Source organism: Felis catus, chromosome B1 (genome assembly GCF_018350175.1).
Source record: "Felis catus isolate Fca126 chromosome B1, F.catus_Fca126_mat1.0, whole genome shotgun sequence".
Taxonomy (NCBI): Eukaryota; Metazoa; Chordata; class Mammalia; order Carnivora; family Felidae; genus Felis; species Felis catus.
In genome coordinates this window covers 15,775,083-15,794,562 of record NC_058371.1, presented here as the reverse complement: position 1 = coordinate 15,794,562, position 19,480 = coordinate 15,775,083, and the positions used below count along the sequence as shown (strand labels likewise).

The following is a 19,480-nucleotide window of genomic DNA, read 5'->3' as shown; positions in this document are numbered from 1 at the left end:
GTGTTACTTCAATACCAAACCGGACAAGCACATTATAAAAAAGGAAAATTACAGGCTAATAACATGTTTTACATAAATGTAAAAAATAAATAAATTAACTACTAGCAAAATAAACCCAGCAATGTCTGGTGAATACACTGTGAGCAAACGGGGCTATTCCAAGAATGTGAGAATGGTTTAATATTCTGGTTGCCCTGGAAGAATGGGGACAAGCCCTCTGGCTGGAGATACATGTAACACACTGACTTAGCATGACCTGGGAATGGCTGCCAAGGATGTCTTCAACAGAGGATTTGGTTTTGGTATAGTCAGTAGATCGGAGAACCAAATCTTGTAGCGGAGTGGAATTTTCTACTTCTGGTCATGCTTCCGCGGATACAGGGAAAGCATCAGACTACCTAGAGACCAAATAGAAGATCTGTAGCTGGGGACTTACTTTCAACCAACAAATGGAACACGGACAATACTCTTGGGACGGAAACTTCTTTGTAGAGTAAGTTGGCTGAAGGGTTGAAACTGACTCTCGGTACCATATTTATACTGAGGGAGAGCAGAAAATTGAAATCCCCTATAAATAAGATTGTTTCTGTCTTGACAGTGATGCGGATACAGATTTTTCTGGACCAACCATCTATGACTGGGCTGTGTTAGCCATTGGAGGTTGCTTGCTGGCTCTCAGATGAGTTTTGACACAGCCAAATCCAAACTGTCACAGGATCATTTTGCCCTGGGCTACAGGGATGCACACCTCCAGCTACACACGCATGTAAACGATGGCACTGAATTTGGAGGTTCTATCTACCAGGGGCTTCAAACGAGAAGACTGAATTGCCAGTGAACCTGGCTTGCGTAGCTGTCACCAGCACCTGTTTTGACGTTGCTGCTAAATACACACTGGCTTGTAGAACTTCTCTATAGGCCAAAGTGAGTAATCCCAGTCTGATTGGACTGGGTTATACTCAAACCTTTCAGCCAGTAGTCAAACCTACCCTATCAGCTTTCACTGATGGAAAGAACATGAATGCAGGAGGTCACAAGTTTGGGGTGGGGTCTGAGCTATGAAGCTTCATGTGGTTTTGAGTGAAGCATCCGTTTTGTCTCTGGACACGACGAGAAATGGACACACTGTGTTCGGGCCTTAAAACTCTTCTGTGAAATTTCAGAAGCGTGAACTTTTTATTCTTCCCAAGAATGGTAATAATCTTCCCCACACTGAAGTCTAGAGATCCTAAGTCCATCCTAAGGTTGGTGCTTGAAGGCAGGCCAAGAATTGTCACGTCTGTGCCACATTTCAGTTCAGTGCCACAGTGTTATTGTCACATGCGTGCCTCAGTGACAATGTAGTGTTGGGTTATAAAGGAAGTGTGATCCAAACTTCCACTTTATACATCATGTCTTGCATGTCCCGCACATTTCAAGACCTTTTAAAAGATAATGGTCTCTGTGCTGTACTGGAACTTTTGTTTTGCAGCAGAGTAAAATGAAATAAATCCATCACGTTTGGAACAACAACAGAATCATTTAACGTTTGAAAAAAAAAATGAAATTTGTCACTTTAACAGAATAAAGGGGAAAACAACATGTTACCTTCCAGATAATTTCTGAACAAGAACTTGCCCAAAGCCAATATATATTCATGAACAGAACTTTTACCAAATATAAATAAAATTGCTTGAATCTAATAAAATGTACCTATAAATAATCTTACACAAACACGATTGAATGTTAAAAGCTTTACCTCTGGATATGAGAATGAGATAAGAATGTCCTACCAATCTGATAAGCAAGATAAAAGCAAACAAGTATAAGAATATGAACACAAGAATAAAAACTGCTCCTACTCGCAATTTGGTGATGTATGTGGACTACCCAAAAGAAACTACCAATCAATTATTTATTTATTCATTCATTCATTTATTTTTGATTTTTTTAATTATTCTTTTTAATGTTTATTTATTTTTGAGAGAGAGAGACAGACAGAGCATGAACAGGGGAGGGGCAGAGAGAGGGGGAGACACAGAATTTGAAGCAGGCTCCAGGCTCCGAGCTATCAGCATAGAGCCCAATGCGGGGCTCAAATTCACAAAGTATAAGGTCATGACCTGAGGTGAAGTCAGATGCTCAACCGACTGAGCCACCCAGGTGTTCCCCTTCCAATAAATTATTTAAATTTAATTCGTGACTTCAGTTAGCAAGGTTGTTGGATACCAAAAGACAAAAATCAAATCTATCCTTCTATCCCAACAACAAGCAAAAAATAATATTTTAAATTATTTATCTATTTTTGATTGTTTTATTGAGATATAATTAACATGCTAGTTTCAAGTGTACAACATAAAGATTTGAAAGAGCTTACTGCCTATGTTTTCTTTAAGGAGTATTATGGTTTGGGGTCTTACATTCAAGTCTTTAATCCATTTTGAATTTGTTTTTGTAGATAGTGTAAGATATGGGTCCAATTTCATTCTTTTGCATGTAGCTGTCCAGTTTTCCCAACACCATTTATTGAAGAGACTCTTTTTCCTATTATATATTCTTTTCTTCTTTATCATAGATTAATGGGCAGGAAGTCTTAAGCAAGACAAAAATATTGCTGTAAGGGAAAAGATGGACAAATATGGCTACATTAAGAATGTGTTACTCAAAAGACTCAACTTCATGTAAACGCTATTCTTCCCTGAACGGCTCTTTTTTTTTCCCCCGTTGAAAATTATGCTTTTGAGAGTCATCCATATTTTTTTAGATGCTTTATGTTTTATATATGGTATGAGATAGGGGCCAAGTTTCATTTAGGAAAAATGGGGAAAACTCTGTCCATTGGTTTAAAGGTCAAGCACGTGGTTACCTTTGGGGAGAACCGAGGGGAAAAGGATCAAGAGAGGAAGCCAAGAGGGCTCTGTTACTGATGTTCCGTTTCTTGTCCTGGGAGGTGGTTCCACGAGAGCGATTACTTGGGGGTAATTCATTGGGCTTTATGACGATTTGCTCACTTTTCTGTATTTGTGTTACACGTCCACAAAAAGTTAAAGAAAATGTATCTTCCTTTCCCTTACAGATAGAGACTAGCAGTAAATGCATCGGTTCCTTTTCTCCTGAACTGTCCCCAATTTGTTTCCTTTTGCCAATTGCCCTCTCACCATCACCTTTAAAATTTTGTGTTGGCCACCTGATGCATGCCATATATTCAGTGGCATATATCGTCACATTTAATCTTCCCAATGACTCTGTGAGTTGGATGTCATTCTAGCTGAGGCTTGGAGAGATCAAGTGATCTGTGGAAGTCAAACAGCTAGCAGACAGCAAGCAGCAGAGCCAGGATTAGGTTCTGGTGTGTTTGTTGCATTCCCCTGGGATTTTAAAATCCAAAGATTAAACATAGAAAATCCTAACACTTACCAATTCACTTGGGAATATCATCAATCTATATAAAAATGCTATTAAAAAGGTACACCTAAGTAAAATGCAAGGAATAAATATTCTTTTCTATGTACCTCGTATAAATGAAGAGCACTTTTCAAGTTTGTGAAGCTTTTTAAAAGTGGATGTAGTGGGAAAAGCATAGGTTTCTAGTCAGGTAACTCAAATCCCAGATTGGCTACTTATCACTTGTGTTTCCTTGAAAAGTTCCTCAAGGTATTCGACGCTTGATTTTTCTCATCTGCAAAAAGCAAATAATAACACCTGTTGGTGGTAAGCCAAAGGAATCGTGTAGGAATTATTTAGGACTGCGGATGAGCAGAAGTCAGCCTGCAAGCCTGAGAAATTGAGAGAATTCAGGTTGTAATGACTGAAATTGTAGCAGAGGGCTGAGCTTAGCTAAGTACTCAGGACATTATAAATGCAGGTAGAGGCTAACTTATCGGAGCCCCACATAATCATACACAGAGCCAGCTGGTCCGCACTCCCCTGTTCCTCACCTTTCACCCTCCCTGCCCTCACCCCCACAACTACAGACTCCTCCACTCTTGGTGCATTGAGAGCTGCTGGGAAGGACATGGACATATTAGAGACTGTCCAAGTGAGGTCAAATAACCCATCAAAAGGGCGCCTGGGTGGCTCGGTTGGTTAAGTGTCCGACTTCCGCTCAGGTCATGATCTCACAGTTCATGAGTTCGAGCCCCGCGTCCGGCTCTGTGCTGACAGCTCGGAGCCTGGAGCCTGCTTCGGATTCTGTGTCTCCCTCTCTCTCTCTGCCCTTCCCCTGCTCACGCTCTGTCTCTGTCTTTCTCTCTCTCAAAATAAAGAAACGTTAAAAAATTTTTTTAAAAATAACCCATCAAATGCAACTCCGGTCAACAAGATACCGTTTTCATCAACCAAATTAGCAAGACATTTCATATAAATACACTCAGTGTTGAAAGGGTACGGTAGACTTTCTCACGCACCACTGGAAGAACCATGCACCTTTCTGGAAAACCATTTGACAAGCAAATTGGAAAGAAACCCTCAAGAGAAGTTTAGATAACATAACTGTCACAGTAATTCACCTTCCAGGAAGCTATTACTGGGAAACGGTAATATCAGTCACACACCTGGACCGAGGTTTATGTCCAAGGGGGTTCCAGGCTTACTTACCATGGCTTAAGCCTGAGATAACCTAAATGTTCAAGCATAGGAGAATGATTAGGTCATCTCTTATGAACTCATAGGGAAATTGTCGCTCAATCAGATAGAATGTGTCCCCCAAATAAAATAATAAAATGGATGAATATATAATGATTATCATAACTGTATTTATTATGCAGTTATAATATACATGCAATGGAAGAGTATTCAGCCTTAATATGCTCCAGAATGGGTAAACATTGAAAATATTATGCTATGGGGCTCCCAGGGGGCTCAGTCGATTAAGCATCTGAGTTTGGCTCAGGTCATGATCTCACGACTCGTGGGTTCGAGTCCCACGTCGGGCTCTGGGCTGACGGCTCAGAGCCCAGAGCCTGCTTCGGATTCTGTGTCTCCCTCTCTCTCTCTGCCCCTCCCCCACTCGCACTCTGTCTCTCTCTCTCTCGAAAATAAATAAACATTTAAAAAATAATAAATAAACCAGATGCAAAAGGACAATTACTATATGATTCCATTTATATGAGGTACCTAGAATGTGTAAATGCAGAGAGACATAAAGCAGAGAGAAGCTATCAGGGACTGGGGTGAAGAAGAAAAGGGGAGTTAGTATTTAATGGGGCTAGAGTTTCAGTTTGGGAAAATGAAAACGTTCTGGAAATGGATAGTGGTGATGGTTGTACAAATTGTAAAAGTACTTAATGCCACTGAATTGTGTCCTTAAAAATGGTTACAATGGGGGCGCCTGGGTGGCTCAGTCGGTTAAGCGGCCGACTTCGGCTCAGGTCAAGATCTCGCGGTCCGTGAGTTCGAGCCCCGTGTCAGGCTCTGTGCTGACAGCTCAGGGCTGGAGCCCGTTTCAGATTCTGTGTCTCCCTCTCTCTCTGACCCTCCCCCGTTCATGCTCTGTCTCTCTCTGTCTCAAAAATAAATAAACGTTAAATAAATAAATAAATAAATAAATAAATAAATAAATAAAATGGTTACAATGATAAATTTTATGTTATGTGTATTTTACCACAACAAAAATGCACAGAAAAAAATTATATGCCCAAGTTTACCCAAAAATGTATGCTTTGAAATATTAGATAATGTGTAATTAGATACAAAGATGTCATCTCTGTATGCTGATTGATTCATTTGAAAAATATGGTTGATGCCTACAAAAAAGGTGTTGTATTGAACACCTACTATGTGCCACTTAGTCCTCCAGGATGTGGGGGATAGAGCTTGGTAAACAAGACTAATGACCCCTACTCTTAGTGCAAAGGATAACAGATACTGAGACGCTAAGAAATTTTCTTCTTTGACCCTTTCTGTATGTCCTGAATCCTTGTCAATGAGTGTGCTATTTTTATACTTGGCGAAAAACTGTAAGTGGAAGAAGGGAAGTAATTATGAAAAGCGATACTGGCTTGAGATGGGCGTCCTCCCTTGGTGTCAACTCATACGCTCTCATTGTAGAGAGGAAAGGGTCTGGTGACGGTGGGTGAGGAGGTGGAGTGGGGTGCAAAATATAAGGAATGAGACCTGTAGCTCCTGCTCACTCAACCATCCTGCTCTTCTCCTCGTTATGTGTTGGGCTTCCTGGCTTCCAGAAGCACCTGGAATCCACTTGCTCCGTTAATCCTACTCACTCTATTCCACCGCAAAAATAGTTTAGGTCAGTGTTCAAAAGATTAAGAGCTCTTTTCTGGTACCAAGATTTTTATCCCCTTATAAACAGTCCTGGGGTAGGGGCGCCTGGGTGGCGCAGTCGGTTAGGCGTCCGACTTCAGCCAGGTCACGATCTCGCGGTCCGTGAGTTCCAGCCCCGCGTCAGGCTCTGGGCTGATGGCTCAGAGCCTGGAGCCTGTTTCCGATTCTGTGTCTCCCTCTCTCTCTGCCCCTCCCACGTTCATGCTCTGTCTCTCTCTGTCTCAAAAATAAATAAACGTTGAAAAAAAAATTTATAAAAAAAAAAACAGTCCTGGGGCACTTGGACAGCTCGGTCGATTAAGTGTCCGACTCTTGATTTTGGCACAGGTCATGATCTCACAGTTCGTGGGTTTGAGCCCCGCGTGGGGTTCTACGCTGACAGTATGGAGCCTGCTTGGGATTCTCTCTCTCCCTCTTTCTCTGCCCCTCCCCTGCTCACGATCTCTCTCTCAAAAATAAATAAATAAAATTTTACCTGCGATAACTTTTAAATAATTATTTTCACCGCTCTGTCTACTTCTGTTAGACCATTGTACGTCTTATAGGGACTCACAAAGCTAGTATGAAAAAATCGGGCAGAGGTTAGTAGATTTACTGGCTCCTCACCTCTCCACCAAGAAATGGTTGCTAATTTTTGGCTCGTCTTACAACAGCGCAAAACCAAGAATGATTTCAGGGTTTTGCAATGTAGAAAGTCCCCAGTGGCCTCATTTCCACATGCCCTCTCCACCCTCGAATAACTGACCCCAAGTTTTTTTCATCCTTGTCTGATCTTAGCCAGAATTAGGGAAAGGCCTGACCTGGATGAGTAGATTTTGAGTATACTGATCATGATACAGAGACCGCCCCCCCCACCTCTGCTCTGAGGAGACACAGGAGGAATCATGTGCTTCCCTCTGTGAGAGATGGGAGACCCTCAGAGGGGACCCCCACCCATGTCTTTGCTGAAGTCCTCCTGTAATTCTTCTGTGACCTCTGGCCTAAGGATCTATTTAGGCAGTGATTTCCATACTCTGTCAGAAACCTCTCGTCATCAAACTAGACTTTAGAGGTGTGCGAACGTCTGGTTTTAGACTGTGAGTCCCCTGAAGGCTGATACAATGTTTAATTCCAGCTATCCGATGAAGGTTCAATTTATCAGTATATGACACATGAATACAACCAGCCTCGATGGCTTTGTTTTGATCTTATTCCCAAGAAAAATTTTACTCTCTGTTTCCCCCACAAAAACTTGACATTTTTCTTCTCCATTCAGTTCTTTTCATCTCCCTTTTCCCCCAAATCTCCAGCTATCAGTTGCTCCCATGGAAAATTCCTTCTTTACTCTCTATCGCTACCTGTTCACGATCTAGTAGCTTAATCTAGGAAAGAAAGACTGTGTGGTTGGGTGAGTGAACTCAGGCTGCCTGAGTTCGGATTCTGATTCCACCACTTTTGGTAACGTCTGTGTGTACCTTGGTGACTTCATCTGCAAATAGGGGCTCATAATAGAAACTACGTGACAGGGTTGTCAGGGGTGGTAATAAATGTAAAGTATCTCAGGTAGAACCTGGCGATTGAAGGATTTAATACATGTCCACTGTTAGTGAAGCTACACCCCAGTGGGTCTAGGCTGCAACATTATTTAGGTAGGCAGTTCTTTCTTCATGGCCTTTGTCCAACCCTGGTCGTGGTCACGTGAGGAGAAAATGGGTAATTGACCTGTGAGGGAATATTTCGGAAAATGGTTCTGTTTTTGTTTGTTTTTTTTTTTAAGTTTATTTATATATTCTGAAAGAGACAGAGATAGCATGAGTGGGGAATGGCAGAGAGAAAGGGAGAGAGAGAATCCCAAGCAAGCTCTGCACTGTCAATGCAGAACCCAATGCGGGACTGGAACCCAAGAACTGTGAGATCAACCTGAGCCAAAACCAAGAGTCGGAAGCTTAACTGAGCCACCAGGCGCCCCCTAGAAAAGCTATTATTTATTTATTTATTTATTTTATTTTAATGTTTATTTATTTTTGCAGAGAGAGAGCGAGCGAGCATGAGTGGGGGAGGGGCAGAGACAGAGGGAGACAGAATCCGAAGCAGGCTCCAGGTTCTGAGCTGTCAGCACAGAGCCTAATGCGGGGCTCAAACTCACTAAACCATGAGATCATGACCTGAACCGAAAGCAAGAGTGGGATGCTTAACTGACTGAGCCACCCAGGCACCCCAATGGGTTTTTGCCCCAGAGAAAAGGTGACCGCGAAGGGTAGCATCTGTGTCCACCCAGCACCTTCCAGCTCAGAGAGAACTTCTCGGTGCCTCAGCCCCTTTAACGCTCCAACGACCCACTGCCTGCACAGAACTTCAGTCAATCACCAACTCGCTGAGACTCGTGTCCCTACTTTTCAACTATATTATTTTCACCTTTTAAAAGAAGCAGCTGCAACCTAGAGGGTACAAAAAATTTGCCCAGGTTCAAGCAACCAGTAAGTGACAATGCTGAGTTGAGATTCTAGGTCTTTAGAAGACCTATCTTGGACCTTGGGTGGGCACAGAGGTGCTGAGTCTGTTCTTCATTTCTACTTAACCTAGCCTGCGTCTGGGGCCCTGCTTCCTAATCCACTTCCAGCTACTCCCTCTCATAGTCCCAGCCCCAGAGCCAGCCCTGAATGCCACAGATACAAAAACATGAGGGGTTCCACCTTCCTCTCATGCCTAGTGGGGCTTGAGAATAAGCCAACAGCCCAGCCCCAGTTCCATGGCCTGGTTATAATAATATCTGGGCTCAGGTGACTCCTGAGGGACCTTGCTGTGCATCAGACCCGGCAGCTTCCAGAAGTGCTTCCAATAGTCCCAGCTCTCTCTCTCTTGCTGCACTCCTCTCTAGCTGGGCACTCCAGCTGGAGTCGGGTCCATTGCCCTGCCTAGTCTCTAGGTTAGGGGAGGCCAGCTTTATTCTGAATTCCAGTTCAGTTGTTGGTGGCCTTGGCATCCATCCTGGCCTTATCTCTGGGGCATGAACTGATCCATATTTTCATTTCCTGCCATAAACAGACAGATTTCAGGGAGCAGTGCTTGGTCCTCTTGGCTCCTGAGCACCTGAAGGCTGCTCGCACCCCTAGCTCCAGGCCTTGCCCACCTGATTGTGGACTCTTCCTTCACCCACTGCTTCAGAAACTAGGGCACACCTCCTTTCTTTACTCCCCACCACCCATTTTTTTCAAAGGACCTATGATATACTACACCCAAATAGCCTCAATTTCAACACAACGATGGTCTTGCTACTATGCCTTTATGGAGTAGAATTGGATGGTCCACTCCATCTGTGACATCGGGCAAATCATTTTCCTGCCCTGAGGCTTTATTTCCTCCTAGTTAAAATGGGCATTAAATTCGATGACATCTTCCTGCTAGAAAACTCTGAATTTAGAGCTGAGGCATCTTTTCTGTTATCTGAGGACTCTGGGGAAGAAAGCATGGTTCCTGGGCTAACTCTTTAAGTAGATCTATCTGTCATCCAGGAGGAGAGTCTGAAAATTTTCTCCATCATAGACAAAGAGCTCTAGTCTGTTTTTGACTCCTATCCCTCCTGCTATGGCCTCAGAATGACCTTTTCTATCTATATCAGCTATATCATACTGGTCAGGTGATTTTACCTTCAAATCTACCTTTGCCACTTTCCGTAAAATACCCTCCACTCTGTACATTAAGTTACTTGTGTGAAAACCATAACAACTTCCTTCAACCCAAAAGTGTTTTGGAGACCTAAAACAAGCAATTAACCTTTGAAACGAAATGTCACCCTGATATTATGGAACATTAATGTCACTGGATTGCAGGGTACCTGGGTGGTTCCGTTGGTTGAGCATCTGACTTCACCTCAGGTCATGATCTCATGGCTCCTGAGTTCAAGCCCCACATCAAGGTCACAGCTGTCAGCACAGAGTCTACTTTAGATCCTCTGTCCCCCTTGCTCTCTGCCCCTCTCAGCTCATGCTCCCTCTCTTAAAAAAATAAACATTAAAAAAAGTAGCCTCTGGATTTCGACTATTTCAATGTTCTATACTTTTAGTCTCTTGATGTATGCTCTAATTGTTGGCTGACTGATTAGTTTTTCATAGTTCCTTTCCCATTTCTGCTTCTTAGAGTTTTAAAATTTCCTTGATTATTGGTGGGACAGAGTTAGCTTCCACCTTATCACTGTAAACAATTCATTGATTTAATAACACATTCATTCAACAAACAAACTCTTGCAATATGCATTTACACAAATGTTTTTACCAGAAAACACATAAGACCCATATGCTTTTTGGGTTTACACAACCCAAAACATCTGTTTGAAACGGAAGGTTAAATCATTCCATGTGTATAGGTATGTTGATTGGTAGAGAAATATGAATCATTACCTGAATTTTTTTTTTTTTTACCCAGCACAATACTATGTTTTTCTCTAGAGATTGACTCACCAAGCTTATCTCATCCTCTTAAGAACATAGTGAAATTAATTTCCCAATCATCATTGCATGGGCATGAGGCCCGACAACCAGCACTCATCAATGGAATGTAGTGAAAGTGAACTGGCCCTGAGGGACTAAGGAGGTTCTGTCCTTCTTCCCCCATCTGCTGACTGGAGGACACCAGGATGAGCTTGAAATCCTGTGTTGAAGACAGTGGAACTACATGAAAGAAGCCATGTCCCTGAACGATTGTGGGTAAGGCCACATGCTTATTACCTGACTGGATATGAGGTGAATCGTGGGACTACTGGGACTGTTTGACACAGACGTGGCTGAAACATGCCTCTTCTCCTTTATGTTGCAGAAGCAAAGGAGTCTTTGGAGTAAACGGCCTCGCTACATGGCACAAAGATGGCATGTCACAACTGACTTATGACACCCCTACTATTTACTCTGCCTCCACTTCAAGTAATGTAAGTTACATCTTCTCAGCAGAATTAGAAGGGGGTTTAAAGCTGTGAACACATCCTCTCCTTTCACCTTATCCTTGCTTCTCATCCATGGTGGCCAGTCTCACACGTCAAGCTTCATGAGCTTATCAAGATGTCTGCCAATTTGGGCAACTGAGTGAATACAGGCAAATGGCTTTGGTGTGACTCAGTCTCAGAAACCAACACAAAGCATTCGTATCTAGCTCCTTCACTTCTTTCAGATCACTCAATAAATGTGATCTGGTGTCTTTCACAGTAATATGGTTATCTAATTTCCTTTGTTAGTAGCTAGTTAAGCAAAGCTTCTGGCTTTCCAAGACCCAATTAGCTGGGTCCCTGAGCTCAATCAAGGCTTTTCCTCTTCCTCTTGAGGTCAGTCACAACCTTACTTCTTTAATGTAACCTCTGGGTTTTCTGTTGAAATATACTTTCTGGTTTTTATGTTATTTTTAAAAAATGAATGTCTTGGACCGTCCCTTCACTATTTCCAGCCCACTGAATCTTCACACTTAGCTGTGTCTCTTGCACTACTACTCCCTGAAAATGTATCTCAAATCATTTCTTCAAAGTAAGACCTCAATAATATCGAGATCTACTCCTTCTCTTTCCCTAGAATATAGCTGTTATCACCTGTTTTTCTGAATCTCCTCCCCTGGTCCGGGCCTCTTACAGGGCTACCTAAACACAAACCATTGATTGCTAAATCAAATCAAACAAGATAATACCCAATATGCTCTTTTTTCTCTCATAATTTTTAAATTTCCTTCTCCTAATGTTTAAATCTCTCCATCAATCAATTAGCAAATCACTCTGGTACCCTTTGCCAGGACTTTTGAGATGAAAACAGAAAAATGAGAACAGGATCGCCTAGGTGGCTCAGTTGGTTAAGCTTCCGACTTCGGCTCAGGTCATGATCTCACAGTTCATGGGTTCGAGCCCTGTGTCGGGATCTGTACTGACAGCTCAGAGCCTAGAGCCTGCCTCAGACCCTGTGTCTCCCTCTCTCTCTGCCCCTCCCCCACTTGCACTCTGTGTTTCTCTCTCTCTCTCTCTCTCAAAAATAAATAAACATTAAAAAAAAGGATGAGAACAGAAGAAATACAACCAAGTTCACAAGTAACGTGTGAGACTCATTTATATGAAACCATTGGAAAATAAGGTAGTATATAATACTAGTCATCTCATGTATATAAAAAGTGTGTCTACAGTTGCAGAGGGGAGAGATCAGTGTTTTCTGGAGTTTAATAAAGGTGGGATTTGGCCTGTAAGAACTGTTTGGCTAGAGTCTTTTGGGTTTTCCACGTAGAGTACCATGTTGCCTGTGAAGAGTGAAAGTTTGGCTCCTTCTTTTCCAATTTGTATGCCTTTATTTCTTTTTGTTGTCTGATTACTCCACCAAAAAAACTGCCAGAACTGATCCATGAATTCAGCAAAATCACAGGATATAAAATCAACAAACAGAAATCGGTTGCATTTCTATACACCCATAATGAAGAAGCAGAAGGAGAAATCAAGAATCAAGGAATTGATCCCATTTACAATTGCACCCCCAAACCATAAGATACGTAGAAATAAACCTAACCCAAGAGGTAAAAGATCTGTATGCTGAAAACTATAGAACACTTATCAAAGAAATGGAAGAGGACACGAAGAAATGGAAAAATATTCCATGCTCGTGGATTGGAAGAAAAAATACTGTTAAAATATTGATACTACCCAAAGCAATCTACACATTCAATGCAATCCCTATCAAAATAACACCAGGATTCTTCACAGGACTAGAAAAAATTATTCTAAAATTTTTATGGAACCAGAAAAAACCCCAAACAGCCAAAAACAATGTTGAAAAAGAAAACCAAAGCTGGAGGCATAACAATTCCAGACTTCAAGTGACATTACAAAGCTGTAATCATCAAGACAGTATGCTACTGGCACAAAAACAGACACATAGATCGTGGAACAGAATAGAGAACCCAGAAATGGACTCACGAACATATAGCCAACTAATCTTTAACAAAGCAGGAAATATCCAATGGAAAAAAAAGACAGTCCCTCCAGCAAATGGTGTTGGGAAAACTCAACAGCGACATGCAGAAGAATGAAACTGTACCACTTTCTTACACCATACACAAAAATAAGTTCAAAATGGATGAAAGACCCAAATGTAAGACAGAAAACCATCAAAATCCTAGAGGAGAAAACAGGCATCAACCTCTTTGACCTCAGCCCAGCACTTCTTACTAGACATGTCTCCAGAGGCAAGGGAAACAAAAGCAAAAATGAACTATTGGGACCTCATCAAGATACAAGCTTCTGCACTGCAAAGGAAACAATCAACAAAACTAAAAGGCAACTGACAGGATGAGAGAAGATATTTGCAAACAACTTGTTGGATAAAGGGTTCATATGCAAAATCTATAAAGAACTTAGCAAACTCAACACCAAAAAAGCAAATAATCCAGTGAAAATATGGGCACAAGACATGAATAGACACATTTCCAAAGAAGACATCCAGATGGCTAACAGACACGTGAAAAGATGCTCAACATCACTCATTATCAGGGAAATACAAATCAAAACCACAATGAGATACCACCTCGCACCTGTCAGAATAGCTAAGATGAACAACTCAGGAAACAAGATGTTGGCGAGGATGCAGAGAAAAGGGAACCCTTTTGCAATGTTGCTGGAAATGCAAACTGGTGCAGCCACTCTGGAAAAGAGTATGGAGGTTCCTCAAAAAATTAAAAAATATAACTACCCTAAGACCCAGCAATTGTACTACTAGTTATTTATCCAAGGGATACAGGTATGCTGCTTTGAAGGGGCACCCCAATGTTTATAGCAGTGCTATCAACAATAGCAAATTATGGAAAGAGCCCAAATGTCCATCGACTGATGAGTCATTAAGAAGATGTATATATACATATATATATACATGTATATATACATACATATATATATATACACACACACATATATATATAATGGAATACTACTCAATGATCAACAGGAATGAAATTGTGCCACTTGGAACAATGTGGATGGAACTAGAGTGTATTATGCTAAGCGAAATAGGTCGGTCAGAGAAAGACAAATATATGATTTTACTCATATGTGGAATTTAAGAAACAAAACACATGAACATAGGGGAAGGGAAGGAAAAATAAGATAAAAACAGAGAGGGAGGCAAACCTCTTAAATACAGATTATAGACTGAGGGTTGCTGGAGCGGAGGTTGGTGGGGGGGATGGGCTAAATGGGTCATGGGCATGAAGGAGGGCACGTGTCAGGATGAGCACTGGGTGTTGTATGTAAGTGATGAATCACTGGGTTCTACTCCTGAAACCAATAATACACTCTATGTTAACAACTAGAATTTAAACCAACAAACAAAACAAGAACTGTTAGGCAAGACTAATAGGAAGGACAAGCATTTCCATATGTGGGGAATATCATGAACAAAGGCACCAAAGCAGAAATAATAGTAACCATCAGAGTGGTCCTATTTATTGTGCCCCTAGTATGTGCCTTGCACCATGCCAGGCTCTTGTACCTTCATTATATCTAATCCTCGCCACAATCTGGGATTTGGGGTTGGGTATTTTACAAATGAGAGAACTCGAATTTAGAGAAGTACTGAATGCCAGAATCATGATTCAATGTCTGTGCTCCACCCACCACCCAGGAAGGTGGGGGGAGTTAGGAAGAAGGGTCCCCTCTGGAGAGCAGAAAGCAGTAAACTAGACGGGTTGGTCAAGCTCAATTCTGGAGACACTGGATGTTGAACGAGGGTGCTGGGCTTGACCCGGTAAGTAACAGGAGACTGCTGTGGATATCTTAGCACATCCATAGCATGGCAAAGTTTGGAATGAGACAAGGTATGAGTTCAAGGCCACACTCCACGTCAGCTGAATGACTCTGGGAAACAGCTGAGCTTGCCGAGGTTGTCTTCTTGTTTGGAAATATGTTTTACGATACCCCCCATTCATAGGGGGAGAGGCTTAAGTGAGGTCATGTATTTCAAGCTTCTGCTAAAGTACCTCACATACAGTAAGCGCTTAACACGTGATACTCCCGCTACTACCACTACCATGAAAGCAGCATTTCCAGGTGATAGTTTAGAGAAAGACAGCTAACAGACTACACCCTGGAGTTCCTGGGATAAGGAGAGACAGGTGGGAACGAGTTTACAAAAACGGCAAAGAGGAGTCCATAGGACGTTGGCGGCTGATTTGGGGGACAAAGGAAAAGACTGACCCAAAGACACAAATGGAGGAGAATCGAAGTGTGATAACATGACCAGAAATCAGGAAGCAAGGGACAGAGTTAGTTTTAGGAATTCGATGAGGAGTTACGTACGGGTTGGATATTTGGAGCGTGAAATCAGGGTAATACCTCGAGGACTATGTACTAGAATCTTTGACCAAAAGGTTGACTCTGGAGATGTAGATTGGGGGATTACTGTAACAATTGTCTGTATTTGTAAAACAAAAATGAACTAGAGCCTGATAGAGAGAAGACCAGAAGACTCAGACTGACACCTGGGAGTGCCTGCATTTGGGGAACATGAGATTAGAGAGGAGCCATTGAAAGACTAAATGAAGGAGCAGAGGGAGGGGTGACAGTAAGGCCAAAAAAAAGAAAAAAAAAAGTGACAGTCAATGCAGATGACGGAAGCCACAAAACAGGGAAGGGATTTTCCAAAGAAGACAAAGGTCTTCTGTGCCCAGGGCTGCTGAGGGGAGGAAAGACCGGGGGGGGGGGGGGGGGGGGGGGGGAGGGGGGGGACCAGAAAAGACTCTGCAGTTGGTGCGGTGACAGCTGGAAGCCAGACTGGCAGGAACCAGGTGGCAATAAAAGTCAGCGGGGCTGCCTGTTCATCCATTCGTTGGAGGGGTACGTGTACAGAGGACCAGGCTGTGTCTGGAGATAGTCGCAAAAGAAACACAGGAGGTTATTTTTTGTTTTCGGGGAGGCTGGCACCACCCATAAACCTCAGAGTGAGCTTCAGTTCCTGTCCGCCCCTTACCACGGCTCATCGCTTCGCGGACACGCTCCCCTCTCCCGTCGCCAGGGCCACGGTCATGGTCTTACAACTCTTGTCTTCTTCAGGTCTCACTTACCACTCATCAGCCTGGCCCGTCTGACCCCAACCGCACCATTTCTGATGACAGCCTGAGTCCTAAGACCTTTAGCAAACACATCCAAGGTTGTCTGGTCTCTTTCAAAGGCATCGTCGGGATTGAAGATTATTTTACCGACTTTGGTTTTTTATCTGGTTTCACACAGGTGTCTAAAAAAATGATAGCAGTTATTTTCATTGTGGGTTTTTTTTTTTAATGTTTATTTATTTTTGAGAGACGGGGGGGAGAGAGAGAGCGCGCGAGAGTGAGTGGGGGAGGGGCAGAGAGAAAGGGAGACAGAGGATCCGTACATAGCAGGCTCTGCACTGACAGCAGAGGTCCTGGCGCAGGGCTCGAACCCACGAACCACAAGATCATGACCTGAGCCTGAGCCGAAGTCAGATGCTTCACATACTGAACCACCCAGGTGCCCCAGTCATTGTGGGTTTTAGATCACTCCTCTCAAACACACTCGAAATTCCTTCACTTCTTACACAGTAATTCCATCAGGAGCCGAACCCCCCAAGTGTTATTTGGAGCATGCCCCAGGAATAACCTCCCTTCCCCAGCCCACTTTGTAAGTGATTCTTAGAATCAATTTCCTCCACAAAGCCTCTCCAGTTGGATTTCTCTAATTCCTGCCCTGGGTAAGCACGGGACTTTGGTGATTTTTTTCCCATCTATCCTTTCCCAAACACGATATCTATATTCCATCTCAAGCGACAAATAGCATGTGCCAACAAATAGCGTAGACACAGTTGCTGCATTGTATAAGTAATTTCTGCTTTTCCTTCTGTTATTGGTTTCACTCCCCAAGCCAGTCTGAGTTAGCTTCATTGGACATGACTTTGTATCACAAGGTCAGAAACCGTCTAATCCTGTGTGTCACCTTCCACACTCCAGGATCCCCACCCAGCGTCATGTAAAGAATGGTAATTTATAAATTATAAACATTTATAATTTTATATAAATTATATAAAATACAATTATAAATTATAAACGAAAAACCCAGCTTTTTGTTGCTGGTTGATCACGAGGGTGACCACACTCCTATGCTCTGCAAATTCCTCTTTATGGTGAGAACTAGGGAGCCTCATCTCTCTCCCACCTCCTGTAAACCCAGTGCAAGCATCGCTCCTTACCTGTCAGCGGCTCTGAGATCCAGCCTTCCTTTCAGAGACTTTCAGCACAGACCCTCTTTCTTAATACTGGTATCATAGTGTTTTTCTTCTCTCCTTGACCTTGAACTTTTTTCTGCCTTTGGGAAGATACAGCAAGTCCGTCCTGATCAAAAGCATTCTCCATGGACAAGCTTCTGGTTATGTGCCTTTCAACTTTATTTCTCCTCCACTATCCATATATTTTAATTCTAATTCCAGGTACTACAGAGCAAAGCCATATCACACTATAACCTCTGGTCCTGGACTTCAGAATCACAATACTAGATGAGTCAGCCGATAAGCTCTAGGAGTATTCCTGGAAGTCGTTGTACTTTGGGATTCCCAGTAATACCTTAACTAGATACCTTGAAGTCACTGAAAAACACATCAATATGTCTCACTCCACCAAAAATAAATATATCCATAATTTAATTTCCCCTCAACTGGATCTCCAAAATGCCTATCTCCCCTCCAATGACACCTCACACAAGGAACAATGGGATGGAGGAGAGGTTAAGGTGAAAAAGTACAGTAGATTTAACCAGTTGCACTTAATACATCTTACCTCTGAATATTTATGAAAGTTATGGCTATGTAACCACCATTCTGGGCCCCTCTAGGGCTTTGGAAGAAGGTGTGAGTGCTAGTGAAGTTTCATCAAATTCATGGCACATCCACCTCTCCACTCCACCTCTCTGAGTTTCTTTTTTCATCTGCAAAATAAGAATACTATTGGGGCGCCTGGGTGGCTCAGTCGGTTAAGCGGCCGACTTCGGCTCAGGTCATGATCTCGCAGTCTGTGAGTTTGAGCCCCGCGTCGGGCTCTGTGCTGACAGCTCAGAGCCTGGAGCCTGTTTCAGATTCTGTGTCTCCCTCTCTCTGACCCTCCCCCGTTCATGCTCTGTCTCTCTCTGTCTCAAAAATAAATAAACGTTAAAAAAAAATTAAAAAAAAAGAAGAATACTATTTACCTATTTGGGAGGTTGTTGTGCTACATATAATGAAATCATCTATGTTTTTAAAAAGCACTTTGTATTACTATGTAATACATTATTAGAGTTATTTCACATGTATTTTCTAATATTGGCTACATCAATATCTCCCTTCCTGCACTCTTCTTACAAAGACTCTGACACTCCTACCTTTACGAGCTGCAGTCTCTGAAGTTGGGTGCCTGGGTTGCTAAATCAGTTGAGCCTCTGACTTTTGATTTTGGCTCGGGTCATGATCTCGCTGTTCGTGAGATTAAGCCCTGCGTGGGGCTCTGTGCTGATGGCATGGAGCCAGCTTGGGATTTTCTCTCTCCCTCTCTCTCTGCTCCTCCCCTGCTCACCTGTGCTCTCTCTCTGTCTCTCAATCTCTCTCTAAAAAATAAATAGATAAACATTTAAAAAAAAAAAAGTTGCAGTCTCTGTTCCCACTCTTCGAATGTGGGTAGACTGGTGAGCACAGCCGAGGTGACACTATGACTCCCAAAGCCCGGTCATACAAGGTGAGAGATCTTTCATGTGGCCCTCTTGGAATGTTTACGTTGCAACCCAATGGCTGTGAGGAAGGCCAAGCTGCAGAGAGGCCCACATAAGGAAGAACAGAGAGCCACCTCCAACTTTTCAGCCACGTGAGGGAGCCATCTTGAAAATGAATTCCCCAGCCCCTCCCCCCAGTTAAGCTGCCACGGATGAAATAAACTCATGATTCATGAGCAAGATAGGTAATTGTTGTTGTTTTGGAGTGGTTGGTCATGCAGCACTAGAGAACGGATACCCCATCCATGTTTCCAATTAAACCCCTCTCCGCTCAATCCAAACTGAATCCCTCCCACCATCACATCTTACAATTCCCTGCACCTGTGCCTTTTCTCATACTTTTTTTCTACTGAAAGGTCCTCTTCCCATTGAAGTCATACCTATCCTTTAAAGTCTCCCTCAATTGCCACTTCTATGGAGCACCCCCCCCCATTGCCCCAGTTGATTGTGATGTCTTCCTCCTCTCAAATCTTGAAGAACTTTCTTTCT

General features: G+C 42.7%; 1 long non-coding RNA gene and 1 pseudogene across 1 annotated transcript; one reads left to right on the top strand and one right to left on the bottom strand.

Moving 5' to 3' along the window:
• Positions 1-202: 202 nt before the first annotated feature.
• LOC101096057 lies at positions 203-1,905 on the top strand (annotated as a pseudogene).
• Positions 1,906-2,425: 520 nt separating this feature from the next.
• LOC123384767 lies at positions 2,426-17,944 on the bottom strand. The gene is made up of 4 exons (XR_006596287.1): positions 17,448-17,944; positions 16,306-16,475; positions 3,492-3,658; positions 2,426-2,593 (listed from the first exon to the last, which is right to left on the bottom strand). It is a non-coding gene; the product is annotated as an uncharacterized LOC123384767 (long non-coding RNA).
• Between the last annotated feature and the right edge of the window lie 1,536 nt (positions 17,945-19,480).